Source organism: Bufo gargarizans, chromosome 10 (assembly GCF_014858855.1).
Source record: "Bufo gargarizans isolate SCDJY-AF-19 chromosome 10, ASM1485885v1, whole genome shotgun sequence".
In the NCBI taxonomy this organism is placed as follows: domain Eukaryota; kingdom Metazoa; phylum Chordata; class Amphibia; order Anura; family Bufonidae; genus Bufo; species Bufo gargarizans.
The window spans coordinates 34,885,672-34,897,703 of NC_058089.1; the positions used below are offsets into that span (position 1 = coordinate 34,885,672).

General features: G+C 42.9%; 1 protein-coding gene across 1 annotated transcript in view; it reads left to right on the plus strand.

Moving 5' to 3' along the window:
• Window positions 1-734: 734 nt before the first annotated feature.
• The window catches only part of LOC122920847 (4-galactosyl-N-acetylglucosaminide 3-alpha-L-fucosyltransferase FUT6-like), a 41,056-nt gene continuing 29,758 nt past the window's right edge, over window positions 735-12,032 (plus strand). The window contains exon 1 of the mRNA XM_044270610.1: window positions 735-821. The gene's annotated coding sequence lies outside the window, so the exon portion shown is untranslated. The remainder of the gene's footprint in view (window positions 822-12,032) is intronic.

Genomic DNA, 12,032 nt, shown 5'->3' on the forward strand with positions numbered 1-12,032 from the left:
TGGTCCCCTGCCTCACCTCCCCCTGACCTCCCCCAGCCCCGCCCGATGCCTGTGACAGCTTCCTGCACTGCGATTTGCTGGTCTTCATTGACCGGCCAATCGCAGTTCTTAGAGCTGCAAGGGGGTGGTGCAGCACCATGCTGCCCTTACCCGTCATGGCTGCCTGCCAGTAAGAGCAGCCATGGTGCCGCGATTCCCCGGTAATTGTTCCCCAAATCTGTACGGCGCTGGTTGTTATGGTGTTAAAACAAAAAAAAAAAAATCACTGGTTACATGGTTAGATTGCCATTTGTGAAGGACACAGAGCCCAACATCTTCTTGGCCCTCTTAGGCTCGGTGTTCATCACAAATTGAAATCTACGCATGTAACCAGTGACACATTATAAAAAGATATGAAGATGTTTCATCTATGAGTTTGGAGTATGACATAATGACTCACTAAACAGCAGCATGAATTTTATCTTTGATGTCTGCGTGGTTGAATTGCTCTGACTCTTATTGATAGGCGTGGTTCTATTTTGTACTGTGTTCAAACATTAAATCAAACTTAATTCATGCACTCCTTTTATAATCACAGTTCTACAGGTACAATTACCTGTGGATTACTAGATAATGATGGGATGATCAGTGCAGTTCTGAAAAACATCACAACCCAGGAAAATGATAATGTCATGTCCCCTAGCAGGTTTTATCAGGTACCTGAATGCTATGCTATTAGTAAACACATTCTATCCCAGTTTCCTCCCAGTTTACTGTTGAATCAGTTTGTTCTTGATTATTTATTTCACTATTTACACAGTTCTGGAGTCATGGATATACAGGTACGTGCTCCAGTGTTATAATGTCATGTTTTTTTATAATCTCTACAGATAACACTGATTTATGAATAATCCTAAATTACTGGATTCTCTGGAACGTTCCCTGGATGGTCCATATTCGTCTTATTTTATAACTTTACATGCATCTTGTGATTGCATTTGTTAAACATTTGATGTGGGACAAATATCATTGCTAGTATCTAAAACTATATAGTAACAGTAATACAGACGAATGGACTAAGAGTATAATTTCTATTTTCTGGGATGTTGTAGACATGGCATAAATACTTGGTTTATGTTTATTATTATTTTTGCTCATTTCTCATGATATTATAAATTATAATTTTGCATTAGCAGAGAACTATAGTAGCAAAGTTATTAAAATACATTTTCTCAAGAGTATTTAATCACTAAATGATATTACATTAAAAACTGTCAAAATATATGGAAACTTTCATTACATTATTCTTTGTAAAGGAGGTGCTATAATTAAATCATGGTTGCCCATATCAATGATCAGAACAAGTTATCAATGGTTATCACTTTCAGTGAATGCTGGTATAGACTCCAAACTGAGACCTTGTAGACCATAACTAAGATCTTGTGTATTGTACTGCCATAATTCCGATCTATAGACTTGGGAGTCATCACAGTATACAGGATCTCTGTTGATGACAGACTCAACTGGGTGACTACTAACATACACTCACCTAAAGAATTATTTGGAACACCTGTTCTATTTCTCATTAATGCGATTATCTAGTCAACCAATCACATGGCAGTTGCTTCAATGCATGTAGGGTTGTGGTCCTGGTCAAGACAATCTCCTGAACTCAAAACTGAATGTCAGAATGGGAAAGAAAGGTGGGCTACAACAGCAGAAGACCCCACCGGGTACCACTCATCTCCACTACAAATAGGAAAAAGAGGCTACAATTTGCACGAGCTCACCAAAATTGGACTGTTGAAGACTGGAAAAATGGTGCCTGGTCTGATGAGTCTCGATTTCTGTTGAGACATTCAAATGGTAGAGTCCGAATTTGGCGTGAACAGAATGAGAACATGTATCCATCATGCCTTGTTATGTGCAGGCTGGTGGTGGTGGTGTAATTGTGTGGGGGATGTTTTCTGGGCACACTTTAGGCCCCTTAGTGCCAATTGGTCATCGTTTAAATGCCACGGGCTACCTGAGCATTGTTTCTGACCATGTCCATCCCTTCATGACCACCATGTACCCATCTCATAGGGACCAAAACTTAGTATAGCCCCCCAGCCACCCAGTTCCCAAGAACTAGTGCATCAATTACTCCCAGGCTATGCAGGATGCAATGTGCAATGTCCCAGGCTTCTGATGAATTTACATTTTACTGGATAGAATTTTAATAAAAACATTTCTAATACATAAAGTATTAACCTACTTTATCTGACTTCATCATACTGAGCATAATATTTTTTAGCATTGATAACATACATTCCTGTTACATATCATAATACAAACAAATAAATATATAGAATCTTTTCAATTACTTCTATGCACTATTGTGAACCCCTTATCTCTTGGTTAGCTTTACAGAGTATATTACATTCAGGTGACCCCATCTGTAAAGGGGGAATATTAATCACATTAATCAATATTATGCGAATATCGATAATTAATATTCCTAAATAGGAGGAACCGTCTAGTGATGACTCCGCCTATTTATACCTTTATATAATAAATACACAATACTTTCGCTATGCTTTACACTAATCACTATACTAATGCTAGCTGCATGCGCCTTACTCACTACCGCTAACAAGTACACACTACACAAAGGGTACAAATATAACGGTATTTAATACACCAAGCACGCAATACAGTAATTACACAGCACTACACATATACAATCCTAAACTACACTACACGTTCCCAAATTCCACCCATAAACTAACTATAAAGTTCACACATACAAGTATATTAACAATAACCCACCCGTCTGTCTACTCACTGTCCCTACGGGGTTACAAGAGGGTTAAACACAACAAAGGCTCTGCAGGGGTTAATTCCTGCAGGCCATGAAATACAGGGTTAGAGGGTTGTTTGCAGAGCAGGGGCATGCTCTACAGAGAACAGAGCACTGAAGGGGTTAACGCTCTGTACTGTGGCAGCAGGGTAGGGGTTAAGGACAGCAGCAATGCTGCTGGGGTGCCAGTGTCCACAGAGGGGGGGTTTGATGGGCACGGTAAGGGTTAACCAGGGGTGGAAGTCAGAGGCAAGGGTATCAGGGACACAGCAGGGACCAGGGTCAGCGGTAGCAGGGATCAGGCATTGCTTATAATTATATATATCTATATCAATAGAATAGATATATATATTTATAGCAGCACACTACAATATAAACAATAATAAGGGGGTAGATCAGGGGTTATAGGGTTGATACTTAATCCTTCCAGCTGGTCATTATGTAGCTGCTCTCTCCCATGTGTGTCTGATTCTATCCTGGTTGCAAGAGACCCTCTTTCTGGTTTCAGGCTCCTATATCAGCCTCAGAAACCCCCACCTCCCCCCTTCTCAGGGGTGTGACATCATAGTGTGACTGTGACGTATGCCTGCCAGTTGGCCCCCTGAGGCTAGCAGCACCACACGCCCAGCCATGTCACAAACACAAAGTGGGGCCGCATAGTAAATAGGCTGATAAACTTAACAAAGTGCCTCAAATCAATTGATCCCTTAGCCTTTGAAGTCACCAGCCACCTGGAGACATAGCCACCCCCCTGCAGGCGCCTGGGAAATTTAAGTATATATATATATGTATATAGATACTTGGGGCGCATCTATATACATATATATACTCATTATAAACCTGGGGGCATACATGGGCAGTTATAGGCCCATATATATATATATATATATATACACACACCTGGGGGAGAGCCATGGCAGATACACATATATGTCCTCCTGATAATATATATACACATATACAAGGGGCATATTATAGATATATATATATATGTTATAAGGGGCCACAGCCATATATATATTATAAGGGGTACGGTCTAAAGGAGGCACATATTTCCCACAGGGGCCACCATGAGCCCCTGGGGATCACCATGGGCAGACGTGCGCAGATGCTGGGCACATCTGCGCACATCGTCCCATGATGCTGTGGTTAATGTATGCACATATATACCATACATGCCCGCACGTGTTTGCAGGCATGCATGGATATATATGCACACGTCTCAACCCTTCCTCAACACCATCAAACCAATTGTGCCATGGATCCTCGAGCTGTTGATAGAGCTTCTCGCACTCTCGAGGCTGAGTACATCATGTGTGGTGACCCACACCACAGGCCTCAAACCTTATCAAATTTTTGAAGTTTGTTGCAATGTTTAAATACCAATGCTATGTACAGTAGAATCTGGTTTATCTGTAATTTCCACATGGACACTTTTTTTGTATTGGGGTTGTACCATCTCAAAGAAATACATTTATGTACCATAAATAGTGATTCCCTCAAAAATGTAGTCAGGTAATGATCCCAGGTATCCTCATTTAATATTCCCAGCAGGCAAACTTCATGAAAGTGGCAGCAGGTTTGAGAGAAAAGTCGTCACTTCCCCCCAAAATGTAGCTATCTGGCTGCATCTCCACATCATGTGCCAGAAGTCCGCCTCCAGTTCCCCACACTGTGGACATGCTGTGGATGATGCTCTACCCATTCTATATAGCCTAATTGGTGTGAGATATGTTTGATGAATAATGTATAATTGGATTATTTTATTATTGACTGCTGGTGATACTTGTAAATGTGATTCCAATACATCTGTTATGGATTCTTCTGTGTGTGTGGGTATCCGTCTTTTCCATTTGTCTATGACTATGAGGGAATTAGCTCTGACCTTTGCTTGTACTAAATGTAAATATATTACTGACACTAGTCCTCTGGGTCCTTGGGTCTTAACTACTCCTATGAGAGGGTTCTTGGAAATTGTGGTGTTAGTATTCAGGAATTTACTCGGTATGGCGGATCTGAGTTGTAGGTATGAAAAGAAGTCAGTACGGGGGATGTTGTATTTCTGATAGAGTCATTAACACTCCTTGGTCATATATATCTCCAAGGGTTTTGACCTCTGCCAATTGCCATCTGTCCGCTCCCATAACCACCTGCATGTGGGGCAACGATTGGTTAGCCCACAGAGGAATGTCGGAGACTACTTCCGTAAATTAGGAAAATGATTTAGTCTCTTTCCAGACCGTTTGTGCCACTTTGTGCAGTGGCAGCAGTAGTTTCTGAAATCTAGGGGGCATTTCCAAGACTGACCATAGTGTGTAGCAGTTTAGGTAACACTTTAAAAAGTACTCCGATGTGGGTAGGTCTTCAGATGTGTACCAGGTTCCAATGTTGGCCCGCCAGGTAATAGATATAGTACTCCAGTAGGGCCATTCCCTGTTTTGGGGTGTTTTAGTGTATCTAGGATTAGTTTAGCGCGGGATCTGCCCCATATAAAAACTCTAGTGATGGAGTCTATCTCTCTAAACACCGACTTGGGTATGTGCACCTCTGAGTGTTGCAGGGCATACAAAGCCTTGGGAAGTATGATCATTTTAATTGAATTAATACATCCTGCTACCGAAATAGGCAACGTCTTCCAACTTTGGAGCTTGCTCTGTATATGATGCGTTAAGGGAGAAATATTGAGTGCCAGGGCCTGAGAGTATTTTTTAGTCATGTTTACTTCCAGATACTTGAATGTATTTAACACCTTTAATCGTTCCACATGGGAAGGACCTGTCCAGTCTGCCCTGCCTAATGGCATGTATACTGATTTTTCCCAGTTAATTCGTAGGCCCGAGAACTCCCCAAACTAGTCTTTCAGAGCCTCTGCATTGCTAAGGGATGTGTCAAGTGATGATAAATATAAAATCATATAATCAGCATATAATCTTTTACGGGCTTCTCTCTCTCCCATGATCACCCCAGTTATTTTGTTACTGCTTCTCACTCTAATTGCCAGTGTCTCAACTGCCGCATTCCTCTGGAGGAAAGCATTCTGATAGTTCCCCATTTATCAATAGCCTGCTTACCGGGCTGCTATACAGGATAATAATCCATCTGAGAAACTGTGGACCGAACCCGAACCCTCTCAGGCAGCTGGTCAAATAGGCCAATTCTATAGACTCAAATGCCTTGGCTGAGTCTGGAGATGCCAAGGCCCAATCTGCATTCAGATACTATCCCATCTGCGTAACCACCTGAACCCATCTAAAATTGTCAGTAGTGGACTTTCCTGGCATAAATCCTGTCTGATCCTGGTGGATCAATGACAGGATTACCTGATTTAGGTGAGTGGCCAGTATTCTGGTCAGGATTTTGTAATCTACGTTTAGCAATGCTATGGGTCTATAGGAGCTACACTCTAAGAGGTCTTTATCCGGTTTATGTAGCAGTATAACAGTGGTTTCTATAAATAATTCTGGCAGACGTCCCAATTCCAGAGCTGAGTGAAGGGTGGATAACAATTGAGGGGCTGAGGGGCTAGTACCTCTGAATATTTGGCATATACTTCTTTGGGGAGCCCATCTGGGCAAGGAGATTTCCTATTGTTAAGGTCTGATATGGCTTGCTTTATTTCCTCCAAGCTGATTGGTAGATCCAATTGGGCTCTTTGTGGTATAGTGAGAGTTTGGGAAGGAATATACCCTCCAAATACGTGGCTCTCTCTTTTTCAGATGCTTTTATGTTAGATCTATATAAATCTTGGTTAAAAGCGTGCAAAAGTGCGAAGGATCACTTCTTGTGTGCAGAGTTCTTGTCCTGCAGAGTTCCTGAAATTGTTGATGAGGGTGAATTATGGTGGATTAATTGGGCCAGTAATTTAGCTGACTGATTACCCGGCTCAAATGCTGTCTGCTTCATGAAAAATAGTTTCCTATCTGCTTTGTCATTAGTATTGCTAGGTATTGCCTGCCTGCTTGGAGCCAAGCATTCCTATTGGTGTCCGTTGGATGATGGATATATTGCTGTTCCAGTGTGGTACACTGAGATTCCATCTCCATCTCCAAGAGTTTAGTATCTTTTTTTATATAAGATATACTGGAGTGTAGGGACCCACGAAGGAATGCCTTTAAGGTATCCCACACTAGGGCCATATTAGGCTCATCTGCATGTGTTTCCAAGAACTCATTTAGCTGGTAAGAAATCCCATCTGCTGAACCTATAAGGTTTAGCCAAAACGGATGTATATTCATTCTATACATTACTGAAGAAGTGCCATGTATTAGGGTGCCTAGTATTGGTGAGTGATCTGATATTCCCCTAGGTAAGTATACTATAGAGCAAAGATTTAACATCACAATCTCATTTCCTAATATATAGTCTATTCGAGTTAAAGAGTTGTGGCTGCCACTGTGGCAGGATTATATCTTATCTCTAGGGTATTTAGTTCTTCAAAGATGAAGGCATCGAAACTAAGTCAGGAACCTGTTGAGTCGCGATGGACTCCCTGCTCCTGTTGGATCCGCCATATTCAAAAGGCGGTCTAGAGAGGGATCAAATGTCTCGTTTAGGTCTCCCATGCAGATTACTCTAGCATGTGGGTAAGTAGCAGCAAAAGTGTGTGGGGGGGGGGGGGCAATTACATTATAGGAGGGTAAGATAGGGCAGATAGAGACTGGGAGCAAGGTAGTGGGACAGGGAGGAATGGAAGGAGGGACTAGAACAGTTCAGAAGGAAAGGTGTAGGGTAAAAAATATACATAAACCTCTCAAATGTATGTGTACTAATGCCAGAAGCCTGACTAATAAAACTGGGGAGCTGGAATTAGTGATGTGTAAGGAGAACTATGACATAGTGGGAATAACTGAGATATGGCTGGAGGATAGCTATGACTGGGCAGTTAATGTACAAGGTTACAGTCTGTTTAGAAAGAATCGTCAAAACCGGAGAGGGGGAGGGGTTTGCCTTTCAGAAAATCTACTACTAAACGAGATAGACGAGGCGGAAAATCATAATGAGGTGGTTATTATGGGGAACTTCAACTACCCAGATATAGACTGGGAAACTGAAACTTGTATATCTCATAAAGGAAACAGGTTCTTGGCAATAACCAAAGACAATTACCTCTGCCAACTGGTTCAGGACCTGACTAGAGGGGCAGCCATACTGGACTTAGTATTAACCAATAGGCCTGACAGAACAACAGATGTGCAGATTGGGGGACACCTGTGAAATAGTGACCATAAAGTAATAACCTTCCAATTATCATTCAAAAGAGCGTTTCTACAGGGAGGAACAAAAATACCAAACTTCAAAAAAGCTGAATTTAGCCAAATAAGAGAGGCCATAGGCCTAACTAACTGGACAAAGTCCTCAAAAATAAAAATACAGCCAGAAACTGGATATCTTTAAAAGCATCCTAAAATCTCATTAAAATAGACAAATTGCCAGGACCGGATGGCATACACCCCCGTATCCTAAGGGATTCAAGTAATGTCAGAGCCAGACCCTTATTTCTGATATTTGCGGACTCTATACTGACAGGGAATGTCCCACAGGATTGGCGCATAGCAAATGTGGTGCCAATATTCAAAAAGGGTCCAAAAACAGAGCCTGGAAACTATAGGCCGGTAAGTTTAACATCTGTTGTGGGTAAACTGTTTGAAGGTTTTCTGAGAGATGCTATCTTAGAGCATCTCAACAGAAATAAGCAAATTACGCCATATCAGCATGGCTTTGTGAGGGATCGGTCATGCCAAACTAATTTAATCAGTTTCTATGAGGAGGTAAGTTCTAGACTTGACAGCGGCGAATCAATGGATGTCGTATATCTGGACTTCTCCAAAGCATTTGACACTGTACCACATAAAAGGTTAGTATATAAAATGAGAATGCTCGGACTGGGAGAAAACGTCTGTAAGTGGGTAAGTAACTGACTCAGTGATAGAAAACAGAGGGTGGTTATTAACGGTACACACTCCGATTGGGTCACTGTCACTAGTGGGGTACCTCAGGGGTCAGTATTGGGCCCTATTCTCTTCAATATATTTATTAATGATCTTGTAGAAGACTTGCATAGTAAAGTATAAATTTCCGCAGATGACACTAAACTAAACTAAAGTAACTAACACTGAAGAGGACAGTATACTACTACAGAGGAATCTGGATAGATTGGAGGCTTGGGCAGATAAGTGGCAGATGAGGTTTAACACTGACAAATGTAAAGTTATGCACATGGGAAGGAATAATGCAAGTCACCCTTACATACTAAATGATAAAACACTCGGTAACACTGACATGGAAAAGGATCTAGGAATTTTTATAAACAGCAAACTAAGCTGCAAAAACCAGTGTCAGGCAGCTGCTGCCAAGGCCAATAAGATAATGGGTTGGTTATGGAAGTGTGATAGGAGTGTGCTTCCCACTGAACCCAGGGCTACTTTAAAGCCTGAGAAGTATTGGTGGTGAGATGTGTTGGAGACACAGGATCTGTGGGCTAGGGTTTCTGATAAACGCAAATACCATAGATCTCTTTTGCGGCGTACCCAGTCCCCTGACATTCCATAATAGGATTTTTAGCTCCACCATGGCTTCCAGGGCAAACATAAGTTATCAGGGGTGGAGCTTAGTGCAGTGGGTGTATTAGTGTGCAGTAACAATTGTAATTAACCATTGAAACATAATTATTGAAAACCAGAATAACAACCTATATTTCCTAACGTTATGCTTTCTGAAGTATATGCTTTCAGACTGTAGGCCAGTGTAACCGAGATGCCTCTGCCTATGATGAATATTGGCAGAAGCATGCGGACTGCAGCTACAGTATAGGTGTAACCATTTAAATAATTGTATATAAGTAGTAGGGCCCTATATCATTAACTAGACTAAGACTAGATGTGCTCAAGAAGCTATGGTGAAATATATCAGAACATGTTGGTAAGGCTGATTAGTCAGCCTGCATTCGTAGGAGGGGCGGAGGCTCTTCATATACGAGCCACACCCTCACTCACAGGTGTGTGTTTTCAGGTGAACAGCTGCCGCTGGGTGTCATTAGCACACACTAGGTTCTCTGGTGGTAGGATTCTTTCTTTGCAGCATGGAGCTTGTTATTTTGCTCTCTGCTACCGTAGCATGCACGCGCCATACTACGTAAGTAGGTTGGGCCGGGGCCGTCTCTCCAGGCCGGTTGGATCCGACTTTGCTAGCGAACAGGAGGCTTCGCCTCAGAATCTGCTACCTCAGGTTTGCTCGTTTGGGCCTAAATACTTCCATTTACTTTTCATTTTTGGTTGTTGGTAATAAGAGTTGGTTCCTATAAATCTTACAAGTTTCACTTTGCTTCGTTCGTCTCGTATGAAAAGTTTCTTTACAGCAAACCGGCTGAAGTAAGAGTTACCCGGGCTGCACCTGACGTCATGTTTGGAGATCGGACGCAGTGTTTATTGTTTGGGCCTTTTGCTGTAGCTGTTCCTTGCCATGTGTCTCCCCCCCCCCCTCTTTCCCCCCGCTACCACCATCTTTAAACTTCATGTATTTCACTTTCGTAAGCCGTGTACCAGGGTGGGCTCCCCAGGATACAGCAAAGTCACAGACATGGAAGCAACACTGACACCAGCTTTATATGCAAGAATATAAACTTTACTTTGGAAACAGTATTAACACAAGTACAAACAGTATAAGTAATACCCCAGGCCCACAGTCACTGTCCCTGTCCGAGGGACAGGCCTAGCCTGCTGGCGTACACAGCAGAGCCTACAAGTCGCACTGTGCCGCTATAGAAGACACACCTAACCGGTGGCAGACGCAGCAGAGCCTGCAAGTCAATTACTGCGCTGCAGTCCAGTACAGTAAGGCCTAACAAAGCTATAACCCTATCTAACTAGCTAATACAAGGCCTAGGCTAGTCTCTCGTTACTTTAGGCGCCAAACAGTGAAGTACAATTGGTAATCAGGTGTACTGACCTGCATCCGTTCTGGGCCCTAGGATGCCGCTTACCCAGGATGGCCACCAAGCTCTCAGCAACCGTGCGGCCTTGCTTGATGCTAAGGTTTTCTGTCCATACACTGGAACTGGTCTTCCTGGGACAACCTCTCTTTCAAAGCGCTGGATCCTGACAGGGGACAGCAGCATTCACTGCCGGACATCTGCAAGCCAGGATGGAATCGGATTCAGCCCCTCACAGCACAATCCTTCCACCATGTCAGATCAACACTTACTGGTTCACCCAGAAGCATGCTGACTGTGCTGCAAAACAGCGGCCTCTAGTGCCCGGAATGCCAAATGACAGCTTCAATACAATTTAAACATAAATATACAGGCAGAGCTTCTCCACAATCTCACACTTTCATGCTCCGCTGTTATCCTGAGCGGCATTTACACTTTCGGCTTTTATTTCATGTCTTATGCTGCATCCGCACGTCCTTACTGTACTGCACTTTTCTACTCTTGGTTCGTATTCACTCAGATTGGTCTCACATTCAAGCTGCACTCACCTGTTGGCTGTTACATCTCATTCCGTCCCCAGCCGACAGCCGGATCCGTATTACATGCCTGTTATTACATGTTGTATACTCTGCTTACAGCCATAGCTGCTACTGTTACTCTGTTTTCATGCTCTGGACGCACCACCCTGGTGTTCCCACCTTGCTCCACTCACAACCAGAGCTGCGGTTATACCAATTTCCATGCTCTGCTTATACCCAAAGTTGTGTTCACACTTCTACTGCTACACCAGGTCGTATACCCCACTCACCAAAGCCGCTTTCCATGTCTGCGGTCACATCAAGTTAATATTTCGTTCACATCGAAAGCTGCGTCCGCATGTCTGCTTTTCACATCTTGTCCTATACTCCTTTCACTACTAGAGCTGCGTCCACATGTCTGCTTTCGCATTACGTCAATACTCTGCTCGCTTTCAGGTTGTATTTACACGTCTGCTTTATACCATGCTTTTCATGTTCTACCCATACTCAGAGCTGCGCCTATACCATGTTTTTAGGTACCACTCACATCCAAAGCTGCATTCACCCATTTGTTGTTACATCATGTGTTGTACTCTGCTTCCACTCAAAGCTGCATTCTCCTGTTTATTGCTACATCATGGTTTTGCTCAATCTCACCGGGGCAGTCTGCACCCACCGCTCTGGTACCTCTCTCCTGACAAACATAACTGCGTTCTTTTCAGGCTTACGTTCCCTTCCTCGGTGGTCTGTCACATTCCATAGGCCT